This window comes from Rhinolophus hipposideros, assembly GCF_964194185.1.
Source record: "Rhinolophus hipposideros genome assembly, chromosome: 5".
Taxonomy (NCBI): domain Eukaryota; kingdom Metazoa; phylum Chordata; class Mammalia; order Chiroptera; family Rhinolophidae; genus Rhinolophus; species Rhinolophus hipposideros.
The window spans coordinates 18,248,738-18,261,934 of NC_138051.1; the positions used below are offsets into that span (position 1 = coordinate 18,248,738).

At 37.3% G+C, this 13,197-nt stretch overlaps 1 protein-coding gene across 14 annotated transcripts in view; it reads left to right on the forward strand.

Moving 5' to 3' along the window:
* The window catches only part of RALGAPA1 (Ral GTPase activating protein catalytic subunit alpha 1), a 214,538-nt gene that overhangs the window by 14,121 nt on the left and 187,220 nt on the right, over positions 1-13,197 (forward strand). The window lies entirely within an intron of this gene.

The following is a 13,197-nucleotide window of genomic DNA, read 5'->3' on the forward strand; positions in this document are numbered from 1 at the left end:
AATAAAAATTTCATATTTTTTTCTAAGAAAGATCTGCACATCTTTTTTTGATAGGTAAGAACAGTTACATTGAAAAAAATGTTAAGTTTAAAAAGGATGACTTCTCTTTGCTAGAGAAGGAGCTCATGTGACCATTAAATGGTGATTTAAATAAAGGTCAAGAAGAAAGAATGCTCGTCTGGATAAAAACATATATAAAATCACTGTTTCTTATAATAGAATAAATTCTAAATAGTTCTAATTCTTCAGTGTGAATTGGAAGAAAAAAATAAGCAGATATACTTTAAATATTGGGATAAGGAAGATCAGTCTTAGAACTTACACCGAAGTTAGTAATTGTAATGAAAATGATTGATAAATTTGCCTATATAAAGCATTTTTAAATTTCTAATAGTGCAGCTCATTATTAACAGTCAAAAGACGATTAGCAAACCAAGAAACATTTGTAACGTTTAAAAGAGTTAATTTCCTTAATTTATGGACTGGTAAAAATTTACAAAATTTGGAAAAGATTGTAAAGTATGTTTGAAGACATAGAAACAGGCTCATACATTGCTGGTGGAATGTAAATTAGAAGGCAGTTTGACTGTTAAGTGTCAAAGTTTTAAATGTACATGTATATATTCTTTGAAACCACCATTTCCATTTCTTAGTATTTATTCTAAGGATGTAAGTGGATAAGTGTAATATCAGTGCAGTGTTTAGACTAATGAAAAATTACAATCAATTTAAATACTCATTTGGGAATTTATTTCAGAATTTAAGTATATTTTTAAACTGTATGAGTATCTATCTATAATTATGTAATATAATATCCGGTCTTATCTTACTATAAGACCCAGTATACTGTACTATAATATATAATAGCAGGTCTTAGATTAATTTTTGCTCCAAAAGACACATTAGAGCTGATTGACTAGCTAGGTCTTATTTTCGGGGAAACATGGGAGCTTTTAAGTAGGAACATATAGTGGAGAAAGAGTATCTAGGTTCTGATCTCAGCTGTTATTTAACACTTTTATAGGTAACTTACCTGTCTATAAAAATGAAAGTAATGATGCTTTAGATGTTGGAAGATTACATGAAAAAATGCATTTGAAGCACAGAATTTATGGAAGAATTTAAAACATTTTAATTTTAATTGGAACCTTAATGGTGATAAAATTGAATCAGAGATATGACCTATTCAAAATCAAGTAAAAATTTATTCTTAAGAAATAAATTGAGTACAAATCCCTGACTGATTTTCACAATGGTGTAGATTCTGTAGTTTTATTCTGTTTTTATTTTTTAAAAAATGGGTAAATTGGAGAGAAAATAATTTAAAAGTTGTATTTTGGGAAAACAAAGGAGAATTGAATGAAAGGAAATAATATTTGTTGTTAGTATTTTATTTCAAGTAAACACAAGGAAATCCTTAAATTGTATCACTTAGCAACATTACTCTTTCCTTCCCCACCCAAAACTAAAGTAAAATAGCTGGTGAAGAGAGTTCCTAGACCCAGAGTGTGTGTGTGTGTGTGTGCGCGCGCGCATGTGTCTAGGCAAAAGTTTCCCCATACCAACAAGCAATTTTTGGACACCAGTAGGGTGTCTGACAACAATTCTGACACTCTACCCGGAGATAGAATCAGATTCCACAGATAAAGGGCTCAGTCCACAAGAAGCCCGCTACTTCAGAGTCCAGTTGCAAGCTCAGGTTGTTTGTTACCTGTGCTTCTGACTGGCCTGCTACAAATGGGAGGTTCCAACGACCATCCCCTTTTGGGTTTTATTAATTTGCTAGAATGGCTCACAGAACTCAGGGAAACTTGTTTACTCACTAGATTACCCATTTATTACAAAGGATATTCAAGGATATGAATCAACAGTGAACGAAGGAGCTTCTGTACTCACGAAGAGTGGGGCTTGACACTGTGGCATGTGGAAGCGTTTTGGTTCCCCAGCATGGAAGCTCTCCAGAAAAAGGGCAGAGTAGCTTTCCTCTTGGTTTTCATGGAGGCTTCATTATGTAGTCATGATTGACTAAATCACTGGCTACTGGTGATTAAACTCAGTCTCCAGCCCCTCCCCCTTTCCTGGAGGTCCGGGTGAGACTGAAAGTTCTGATCCTCTAGTCACATGGTTGGCTGCATTGGCAGCCAGCCCCATCCTTAGGTGCTTTCCAAAAGTCATTTCATTAATAGAACAGAAGGCCTTTATCACTTTCAACACTTAGGAAATTCCCAGGGTTTTTGGAGCTCTGTGCCAGAAATGGGGACAAAAGACCGAATATATACTTATAAATCGCGTTGGTCAAGCATAAATCAATCAGGCTTCACTAAAATTAATTGACAGAGTTTTTATTTGAGGGTCTGTGGGGACAAAGCCCCAAAAAACAGTTTTCAGGCTCTCGGCCTCACATAGAAAGGTGCTGGCTCGGGTAGTAAATGGCCATCAACTGTGATCAGATGGCCATCAGCTGTGGCTAGTTGGCCGTCAGCTGTAACCCGTAAGCCATTGGCCACTAATATAACGGCTGTGGCTACGCTAGCAGAGAAAATGGGGGCCAGCAAGGAGATGGTAGCTGGCAAGCGCGGACTGCTGTTAGGCAGGTTATGTAGATCCTGCTTCCTGTGTCTCCAAATCAGCCGCCAGCGAGAATATATTGGTTTGACTCCCCTGTCTATGGCTCCGTGGGTGTTCCTGTTTGGCCTTACCGTGTCCTGCGTTCTTATGTGGGGAGCGGGAGCAGAGACCCCGCAGGCCGCCCTACCGGACTCCCCGCACGTCAAACGGCGCAGCGAGCAGGGTCCCCCGCCCGACACATGGCGTAGTCGGCAGGATACGGTGCTGGCCAAAGCTTTCCGAAGGGCAGTGGAGCAGTTTGTGCGTATGAAAGCTCAGTCTGAGGAAGACCAGGAGGAGCAGCTGCTGGAGAGCTTGATCCCCGTGGAGGGGTGGGAAGATGTGGATGGTTCCCCAACCAGCAGAGGCCGGAGAAAGCGGAGAAAGCGAAGGTTGTTGCCGCCCTGTGGGCTGGGAACTGCTTGCTGAGGCAGCCTGGATACGGGACTTGTCCCAGGAGGAAATGCATGCTGAGTCCTCCGTGGGACATGAGGGTGAGGTCAAGGCCATCCCTCACCCCCAGGACAGCCCTGGCGAATGACTATGGACTATGGGGAATTGCCTTCCATCCCTAATTTAATGGATGCTTGACTGTTTGGGAACATACCACCATGTAGTGGAACTGGCGGATGTTTGCTTTTGTGTCTTGACTGGCCGCCATTGATAATAGGTAAGCAGCTTGATGTGAGCCGCTGTTGTTCCTGCACAGTACCCCGAGAGGCCCAGAGAGAGTGGCAGTGCCCTGAGAGGCCCTGGCTGTGTCCAGGAAGTCTGGCTGTGCCCAGAGAGAGTGGCAGTGCCCTGAGAGCCCTGGCTGAGTCCAGGAAGTCTGGCTGTGCCCAGAGAGAGTGGCAGTGCCCTGAGAGGCCCGGGCTGTGTCCGGGAAGTCTGGCTGTGTCCAGAGAGAGTGGCAGTGCCCTGAGAGCCCTGGCTGAGTCCAGGAAGTCTGGCTGTGCCCAGAGAGAGTGGCAGTGCCCTGAGAGGCCCGGGCTGTGTCCGGGAAGTCTGGCTGTGTCCAGAGAGAGTGGCAGTGCCCTGAGAGCCCTGGCTGAGTCCAGGAAGTCTGGCTGTGCCCAGAGAGAGTGGCAATGCCCTGAGAGCCCTGGCTGAGTCCAGGAAGTCTGGCTGTGTCCAGAGAGAGTGGCAGTGACCTGAGAGCCCTGGCTGAGTCCAGGAAGTCTGGCTGTGCCCAGAGAGAGTGGCAGTGCCCTGAGAAACTCTGGCTGTGCCCGGGGAGACAGGTGGTACCCTAAGAAGCCCAGGAAGTCTGGCTGTGCCCAGAAGTACTGGTGGTGCCCTGAGAAACCTTGGCTGTGCTCAGAGAGGCTGGCTGTGTCCAGGATATTGCATTCACCTCCAGGCTCCTTGCACAGGGACCCTCGCGGAAGACACTTGTTGCGTAGATTGTGAGGCGAGACCTTGTAGGCGTGGAGTGTGGGGACAAAGCCCCAAAAAACTGTTTCCAGGCTCTCGGCCTCACATAGAAAGGTGCTGGCTCGGGTAGTAAATGGCCATCAACTGTGATCAGATGGCCATCAGCTGTGGCTAGTTGGCCGTCAGCTGTAACCCGTAGGCCATTGGCCACTAATATAACGGCTGTGGCTACGCTAGCAGAGAAAATGGGGGCCAGCAAGGAGATGGTGGCTGGCAAGCGCGGACTGCTGTTAGGCAGATTATGTAGATCTTGCTTCCTGTGTCTCCAGCCCAGCCGCCAGCGAGAATATATTGGTTTGACTCCCCTGTCTATGGCTCCGTGGGTGTTCCTTTTTGGCCTTACCGTGTCCTATGTTCTTATGTGGGGAGCGGGAGCAGAGACCCCGCAGGCCGCCCTACCGGACTCCCCACACGACAAATGGCGCAGCGAGCAGGGTCCTCCACACGACAGGGTCTTAAGATTTGCAAATCATAAAACACTACCAGATAACACCCAGAGTGTTCTAAAGAAAAAAGTTGAGAGTTATTATAGTAAAAAATACATTCTTAAGAAGAATCAGTCCTGCATTCTTAGCCTCTGGGTTGGTCTGAGATGGTAATCTTCCAGATGACCAGTAGTCTGGGTAATGGATGTCAGGTGGTCTAGACACGTGAACATTCTTTCCTAAGTTCTTTACTTGAACGTTCTTTACTAAGTTCTTCAGAGGGTTATGTATTGTGTTTATATATCTCTCCAGGCATTGATGCACAACTGAAAAGTTCGAAGCTTTAAGTCCTCAGGCTAAAGTAAAATAAAATATCTTACTCATGTTTCAGCCCATTCTAACTTAAAGTAATTTTGTTAGCTTGGCTATGGTGAATCTATTTTGTTTCTTCACTCAGTCCTCAAACGCAATATCACAGCTAATAAGTGTTGTGTTTGTATTACCAAAAATTTGTTGTTATTGTCTGAATTCTTTTAAATCATAGTTTCAAGATTCTAGTCATCTTTCCTTTTCTATCAGTTGTCCTTAGGGCCATTAGAGGCGAGTTGTTTATTACTATAAGCCGTTTCTTATAAACATGTCATTTCTTCTGAAATGTCGTTAAGAAAAATAATTATCCATCTGTGCTTCCATTTCTTTAAAAATCTGAAAATGATGGATCTAAGCAATCATTTAATAATAACTATATAGAGTGTTTTGCTGGGTTTTTGGCAATTGCAAAGGAATAAAGGAGTTGATGGAATAATTAAAGAATTATGTCAAATATGAATCATGTCAAATATTTAGGTTGGTGCAAAAATAATTGCGGTTTTTGCAATTTTTAACCTTTTAACCGCAATTACTTTTGTACCAACCTAATAAAAGGGAAGGATTGGATCTAAAGGAGGGGTTTGGAGAAAGGTTCATGGGGCAGGAGCATTTGGGCTGTACCTTGAAAGGTGATTAGAATTTCAGTAAATAGAAGTAAAAGAAGAGCAGTTTGGGTGAAGGTACTGGGAAGAGCATAGATACGAACGCAGGAAAGTGGAAGGCAATGGTCTAACGAGCTTTAAAAACATAAGTATGTCAGGCCTTACCCTAGAAATGATGATTTAATGGCAAGGTGAATAGAAAGGCATGAGTGTTGAAAGGACATACTGTGGGGAGATGACTTATGAGATTGGGTAACCAGGTTTTAATGAGGATTTAGGGAAGTACAGATTATGTAACTTCTCTGCCTGCATCATTCTGTTGCCAGAAAACGGATTATTGGTGTCATCACAGGAAAGAATTGATGAAGGACGCACCAAATAAGCCAAACAAGCGGTGAATTTGTTAAAAGAAATAGGTAGTACACTCCCAAGGTGGTGGGAGCGAGCAGGCCTGGAGAAGAGCAACTGCACCCAAGAACAAAAGGACTTAGGAATTTATTATGCTCAAAATGAGAGTGAAAATATTTGAAATTTAGGGGTACCACATTATAGGCTTTCCTAGGCAGGTTCTCACTGACCACTCCTTCCTGTCTGGAGGAGACATTCTCTTGTCCTTACTTGGCTCTAGTCAGAATTGTCACGGCGATACAGGGGTGGAGATTTTCCCTGCTGGTAATGCTGGTAAAATAATCTGTTAATTTAGCTAAAGTTTACCTTGAGGGGCAAGATGGCGTCCTGGATCTGTTTGTTCTCAGCCACCAAAATCTAGTTCTTTTCTTAGGAATGACCTCACCTTCTCTTTTCTTTCCTCCCCCCTCTTTCCCCACGGCTCTATTTTTTCTGCATACAGTAACAATTCTACTTTTTGAAATCCTGGTGAATTCATAGCAGGAACAGATTGTTCACCTCTAGTGAATTTATTGGTGAATTCATAGCAGGAACAGATTGTTCACCTCTAGTACCTGCATCAAGGCTACTCAGCCTATACACCGAAACTTTGCATCATTCCTTCCCAATCAGTGTTACTGTTATTCAAAGTGTAGTTAGTCTGCTGACTGGTACTAGTTGACCAACTTTTTATTACACATCTGTAACACGTTAAGTATAGAAATTGTGGTGTTGAGAAGCTCATCTCATTTTGACAATGCTGTGACATCCAAGCATTGATTAGTAGACTCGTCTTATTCAGTAGGGTATAGACCAGTCTATATGCTTTTCACTTTGTTTTCTAGTATTTCATTTATTGTAAAGCATTGATTCATGATGAATTGGAATTTTAAAAAAACCTGGTCCTTCATTGGTAGTTTGAGAAGCGTGTTCTGTACAGTGTGTTTAGAATTAACTTCTTCCATTCTAACTCATTCTGCTTTTATTCTCTGTTGTTTTAACATATATTTTCTTTTTCCACTTTTTGACTATTATGAATAATGTTATGAACATTTGTGTGGCCACATTTTACTGTTCTAGGAGTTGAATTGCGGGGTCGTGTGATAATTTTATATTTAACTTTTGGAGGAACTGCCAAACTTTTTCCAAAGGAGCTATATCATTTATATTCCACTAGCAATGTACGAAGACTGAAATTTCCCCACATGCTTGTCAACGCTTGTTATTGTCCATGTTTCTGAGTATAGCCATTGTAGTGAATAGGAAGTAATATCCCATTGCGGTTTTGATTTGCATTTCCCTTATGGCTAATTATAGAGAGCATTGTTTCATGTGCTTATTGGCCATTTGTTTATCTTTTTGGAGATATATCTATTCAAATCTTTTGTCTATATTTAATTGGGTTATATTTCTTTTTATAATTGAGTTCTAAGAATTCTTTACATATTCTGAATACTAGTCCCTTTTCAGATATACAATTTTCTGATAATTTTTCCCCATTCTGTAGATTGTCTTTTCTTTATAGTGTCATTTGAAGCCAGAACGTTTCAAGTTTTGATGAAGTCAAGTTTACTGTTTCTTTTGTTGCTTTTGCTTTTGATGTCATATCTAAGAAACAACTGATTAGTTCAAGATCGTGTTTTCTTATAAGAGTTTTATAAATTTAGCTTTTATATGTAGGCCTTTGGTCCATTTTGAGTTAATTTTTGTATATGATATGAGGCAGTGGTCCCACTTCATTCTTTTGCTGGATATCCAGTTGTCCCAGCACCATTTGTTGAAAAGACTTTTTTTCTCCATTGAGTTGTCTTAATATCCTCATTGAAAATCATTTTACTATCAGTGTAAGTTTATTTCTGGACTCTTAGTTATATTCCATTTATCTATGTGTCTATCCTTATCCCACCACCACACTGTCTTGATAACTGTAACTTTGCAATAAGTTTAGAAATTGGAAAGCCTTAGTTCTCCAGCGTTTTTTTCCTAATTGAGGTATAATTGAAATATAACCATATTTTAGTTCCAGGCATACAACATAATGATTCAGTATTTATATATGTAGTGAAATAATCATCACAATCTTGTTAACGTATCATATACATAATTACATTTCTTTTGTGGTGAGAACTTCCAAGATCTACAGTGTTAACTGTAGTCCTCATGCTGTGCATTCATTATATCCCCATGACTTATTTTCTAACTGAAGGTATGCCTTTTGATGTTCGTTTTCAAGATTGTTTTGATTATTCTGTATCCCTTGCATTTTCTTGTGAATTTTAGGATTAGCTTGTCAATTTCTGCAAAAAGCCACATGGGATTTTGATAGAGGTTTACTGAATCTTGAGATATATTTGGTAGAATATTGCTATCTAACAATATTATGTCTTCCAATCCATGAACACAGAATGTCTTTCAGTTTATTTAGGTCTTCTGTCATCTCTTTCACTGATGTTTTATACTTTTTATTGTACAGATCCCAAATTTCTTTTCTTCAATTTATTCCCAGTATTTTATTCTTTTCCTACTGTTGTAAATGGAATTGTTTTCTTAACTTCACTTTCTGATTATTTATTGCTAGTGAATAGAAATACATCCTGTATTCTGCAGCCTAGCTGAACTTGTTTATTAACTCTTATAGACTATTTTGGTGTGGATTTTTTATATACAAGATCATGTCACTTCTGAACAGAGATATAATGCTTATGTATTTATTTATTTATTTATTTATTTTACAATCTGTATGGCTTTTATTTCTTTTTCATGCCTAATATCTTTGGCTAGAACTTCTTGTATAGTATTGAGTAAAAGTGGCAAAGGGCAACATCCTTGTCTTGTTCAATTTTTTAGAGGTAAAGCTTTCAGTCTTTTACTAGCCAATATGAAATGGGTTTTTCATAGATGCCTTTTACCAGATTGAGGAAATTACTTTGTTCCTAACTTTTTGAGTGTCTTAATCATGAAAGGATGTTGGATTTTGTCAAGTGCTTTTTCTGTGTCTTTTGACAATATGATGTGGTTTTTTACCTTTATAGTGATACAGTATATTGCATTGATTGATTTTACTTTATATGTATGGATTTGTATGAGGCTTAAAAATAATTACTTTAAGATCTTGATCACTATTAGTTTTCTTATGTTCTGTTCTTTTAGTTCTAGGAATTATTATCTTGCTATCATGTGATTATAATCATATCTCAGGAGCTTCTGTGCAGTTATTTTGAAACATCAGTTTGATAAAGAGATAAGCTACATATCTTAAACTATTTTGCTTGCTTTGAAATTTTAGTAGGTTTTTAGTGTGGTTTCCAGCAGGACTTTTGTTATTTGTATTTTCTTGCTTTTCATATTGAAGGATTAATGAATAATACATATTTGAAATATAAAATCAAACCAACGTCTTAAGCATTTATACAGGAGAAGGGTCCTTAGCTTTTATGATGAATTAAAACAGGACAGTTACCAATAGGAAAATTTCATGCCCATACATTTAGGTTTACCCATATATTTACCAGTTTCTTTACTCATCTTTGCCCCTTGTTTCTTGCTCTCCCATGTGAGTTTATTTCTCTTCTTTCAGAAATACACCGTTTGTAGTTCTTTGAGTGAGGGTTGTTGAATGTTAAACTATAAGTATGTTAGAAAATGCCTTGTGTTCATTTTCATGTTCGTGGTATTGAACAGCTGTTTAAGTATAGAATTTTAGGTTGATGATTATTTTCCCTTAGTTCTTTCGATATAAAATTGCGTTGTTCTCCTGCCTCTTTGGGTTGATGAGAAACCTGTTATTAATTTTGGTATTTGTATGTAGGTAATTTTTGCTTGTTTTAGTATTTCCATTTTGTTTTTGATCTTAGGATATATCCATGTGTGGATTTGTGTTCATTCTGCTTTGGACTCAATGTGCTTTTTCAGTCTGAAGATTTATTTACATATTTCACCAATTTTAGATAGTTCTCAGACATTATTTCTTTGAATATTGCTTACATTTTCCTTTGTTCCTGAAACATCTCAGGTAGTCTGTTATGTTTGTCTTTACAGTTTTCATCTGTTATTCCCGTGTCCCATTCTGAGTACTAAATTCAATTTTGTCTTCCAACTTACTATTTCTCTGTTTCCTCTCTTCGTCTTTTCTTCTCTTCCTCCCTTTTCTCAATTTCTTCTCCTTTTCCCATGTTACCCCCCTTTTTTAGAATCAGAGATGTATTTATAATTTATCCAGCCTATTTGTGTGTTTTTACCCCCCTCCTTCCTCTTTCTTCTCTTTTTCTCCTTTCTCTTTTCCTTCTACATTTCTCTTCCCCTTTTCTTCTAATTTGTGCTTGACTCTGTATTAGTATTTATATTTTATACTCCATTTCTGTATTTCTTTCCTCTTACTTTCCCCTCGTCTCATCCTTACTTTCTTCTCATTCCCCCTTCCTCCATGCTTTTTCTCTAATCCTTCTCCCCTTTCTCCATCCCACATTCTTACCATCCTTTCCCCTGGGTTTCCTCTTCCTCCATCGAACTTCCTCCTTTTCTGCTTTTCTCTCTTCTTCCTTCTCCCCCCCCCTTTTTTTTGACCTTATTATTTTTATCCAGTATTATTTATTTTTATCCAGTATTTCTGTGTGTTTGCAATAAGAGTGTATTTTGTGTTAGGACAATCCACCGTGTTATTGGCTCCATGCTCATTGATTATTTTAAGGCAATAATTTGCAATGTTTGGTGTATTAATTGGAAGCAGATTATTTGTGATACATGTCACAGATTGGGGTACTATGGTGCCATCATTTGAGCAAAAGTTCTAAATGGAGACTTTTTTTGGCTTAATAGATGAGGAAGAAGAATGATGTCACTGAACATTTGTTGAATTCGGATTATGTGATGTTTTATCACGAAATGTTTTATATCTGAAATTTAAAGTCAGGAAAACTGGCTTCTGAACTTTAAAATTCTAATTATATATTTGTTGTCATGCTAAAATGTCTTAAAAATATGTAGTAGAAAATACGTGTATTACAATTAGCTTCTTAAAGCTTATTCATAAAAAGACCCTAAAGAGATAGCTGAAATTTTATTTGTGGAAACTAAATGAAGTCTAGAACAATTTGGTATTTAAAGTTAGTATTGCCAAATGTCTACAAAGCATTCCTAAACCTGAGTCAGTTTTTTAATTCCCAGAAACTGAACCTGAATTTGTGGTTGAAATATTTATTTAATTTCTTTAAGGAAATAACTTTATGAGCAGTGCACATCAAACAAGTATTTCTGAAAAAAGGAGGAAATTTTTAACCCTTAAACTTTATTTTTAAGTGCCAACCATGAGTTTAGCATTATGGAAAGCATTCTCTTTAAATGAAAAATTTGAAAGATAAAAGAAGCTAAAACATACTTTCTGCTCCCAAAGAGCAACCAGTATCCTCCAAAAATAATACTAGCCAATGTGACATAATTAGGAATCATCTGGACCAAAAATAATGGAGACGTTCACAGAAAGAGAAAACAGAATGGGTTACAGAGGGCCATTTTGGAAAGGATGAGACTTAGTATAGAGGTTTAAAATTGGTAGTTTTTCCATAATCTCTTTCTGGAGTTCTTTCCTTTTTCATTTTCCTTTCTTCTGTGTTAGTGTTTGATAGAGAGGTGTTTTTAAATAAGTGAAATCCTCTTATTACATTTTATCCAGATTTTTTGTGTTTCTTCCCCTAGTTTTTCACCACTATGTAAATTTTGTGAATTGGTGATCAAAAATATTTTATAAGGATTTTCATTTGCTAACTTGTTCATTACAAATTGATACTGAGTGAATAACAAATTAGCCTAGTTTTGATCCAGTATTTTTTATTAACATGTATGTAGTTTCCAGGTTTTGTTAACATGCAGTATGGGAAGGAAATTAAGAGAAACTATCTTGGCTCCTAAATTATGTCCCAAAATCTTGAGTTGATTTATGTTTACTTTTGTTTTGCTTTGTTATTCTCATTTTCTTCTTTCCCCTGAGACATTAGTTATGTTGGAAACATTAATTTCAGGAAATTTAGACATAACTATAGAAACCTATTTCATTCAAATTCTATAGTTCTTTGTTACTTTAAGTTACTGTGTGGGAAACATAGAATACTTTTCTTGTTTATCTCAGTGTATATATTTTTACTTTAATAATTAGTCTGTAAAATAGGTTTAGTATTTGATGACTATTATCTTTATTCTAGGCAGATAATAGATAAATTCCTTGTGTTCTTTCACTATTTTTCTTATAGATATGTTACTGGATATATTATAGATATATTTCTTATAGATATATAACCTCTATGTTAGGAGCATGGACAGTAGATCCAGGCTGTGTGGAGTTGAAATCCCTGACTCTGCTTCTTAGTAGCTAAATAAACTCTCTGTGTCTGTTTCCTCATGTATAAAGTAGGGAGGATAGTAATTGTACTTATTTCATAGTTTTCTATGAGGATTATAGGAATTAATTTCTGTAAAGCATCTGGAAGAATGTCTAGCAATAGGAAACAGTCAGTTTGTGTTAGCCATTATTTTCTTCCTAGTTCTGTGAAAAGTCACACAGGTAGTGTTACAGGTAGGCGTGGAATCTGGGTGTTTTAATTCCGGTCAAGATGAAACAATGCTACTTTGCCTATCAGTACGTTATGCAGTCTTTTCCAAGGTTAAAAATTTCCAACGTACAAAATGAATACAATAAAATTAAAATATTTTATTAATAATAAAACACTTTGAGTACATATGTGCTCAGCACTCTGCTGGGTTTTGGGTAGACTAACGTAAACCATTTCTGTTCTAAAGAAGCTATAGACTAGTCCTGGAAGAAAGAGAAGAAAACACTTGAAATAGTTATTTCCATACAAGAGAAATATAGAGAATCTAAGTGAATAGAGAAGAGAGGGCATTCCTTCCTTCCTTTGGGAGAGCAGAGCAAAAGGGAAACAGTCTTGAAAAATGTCATACATAAAATGTCTAAGGAATTACTGTGAATATTCATAGGAAACATAATACACGAAAGAGTTTAAAGTGCTATCTTTATGTTGTTGCTACTTCACTTTATTCTGAAATTTTCCATTGAGCATTAAAGCAGTCCAAGTAATTAATTGAGGTTTACTTTTAACATGACTTTATTAACAATTAGTAGTTTATTCTTCATCTGACTCCCAGGTTAAAAAAATCTTAGATTATTTTTCCCAGTTGCCTTTTTCAAATTTATTTTTTATTGTAAAAGAAATTTTTTGAAAAGAAATTTTTGAAAACAAACTTGAGTAGTAAGAAGTACATAAAGTAAAAGTTCTCCATTTTCCATTTTTCTTCAATCTTCTCAGTCCCCCAGAAAATAAGCCAAACAACAAAATGCATAAATACATATACACCTACATAGA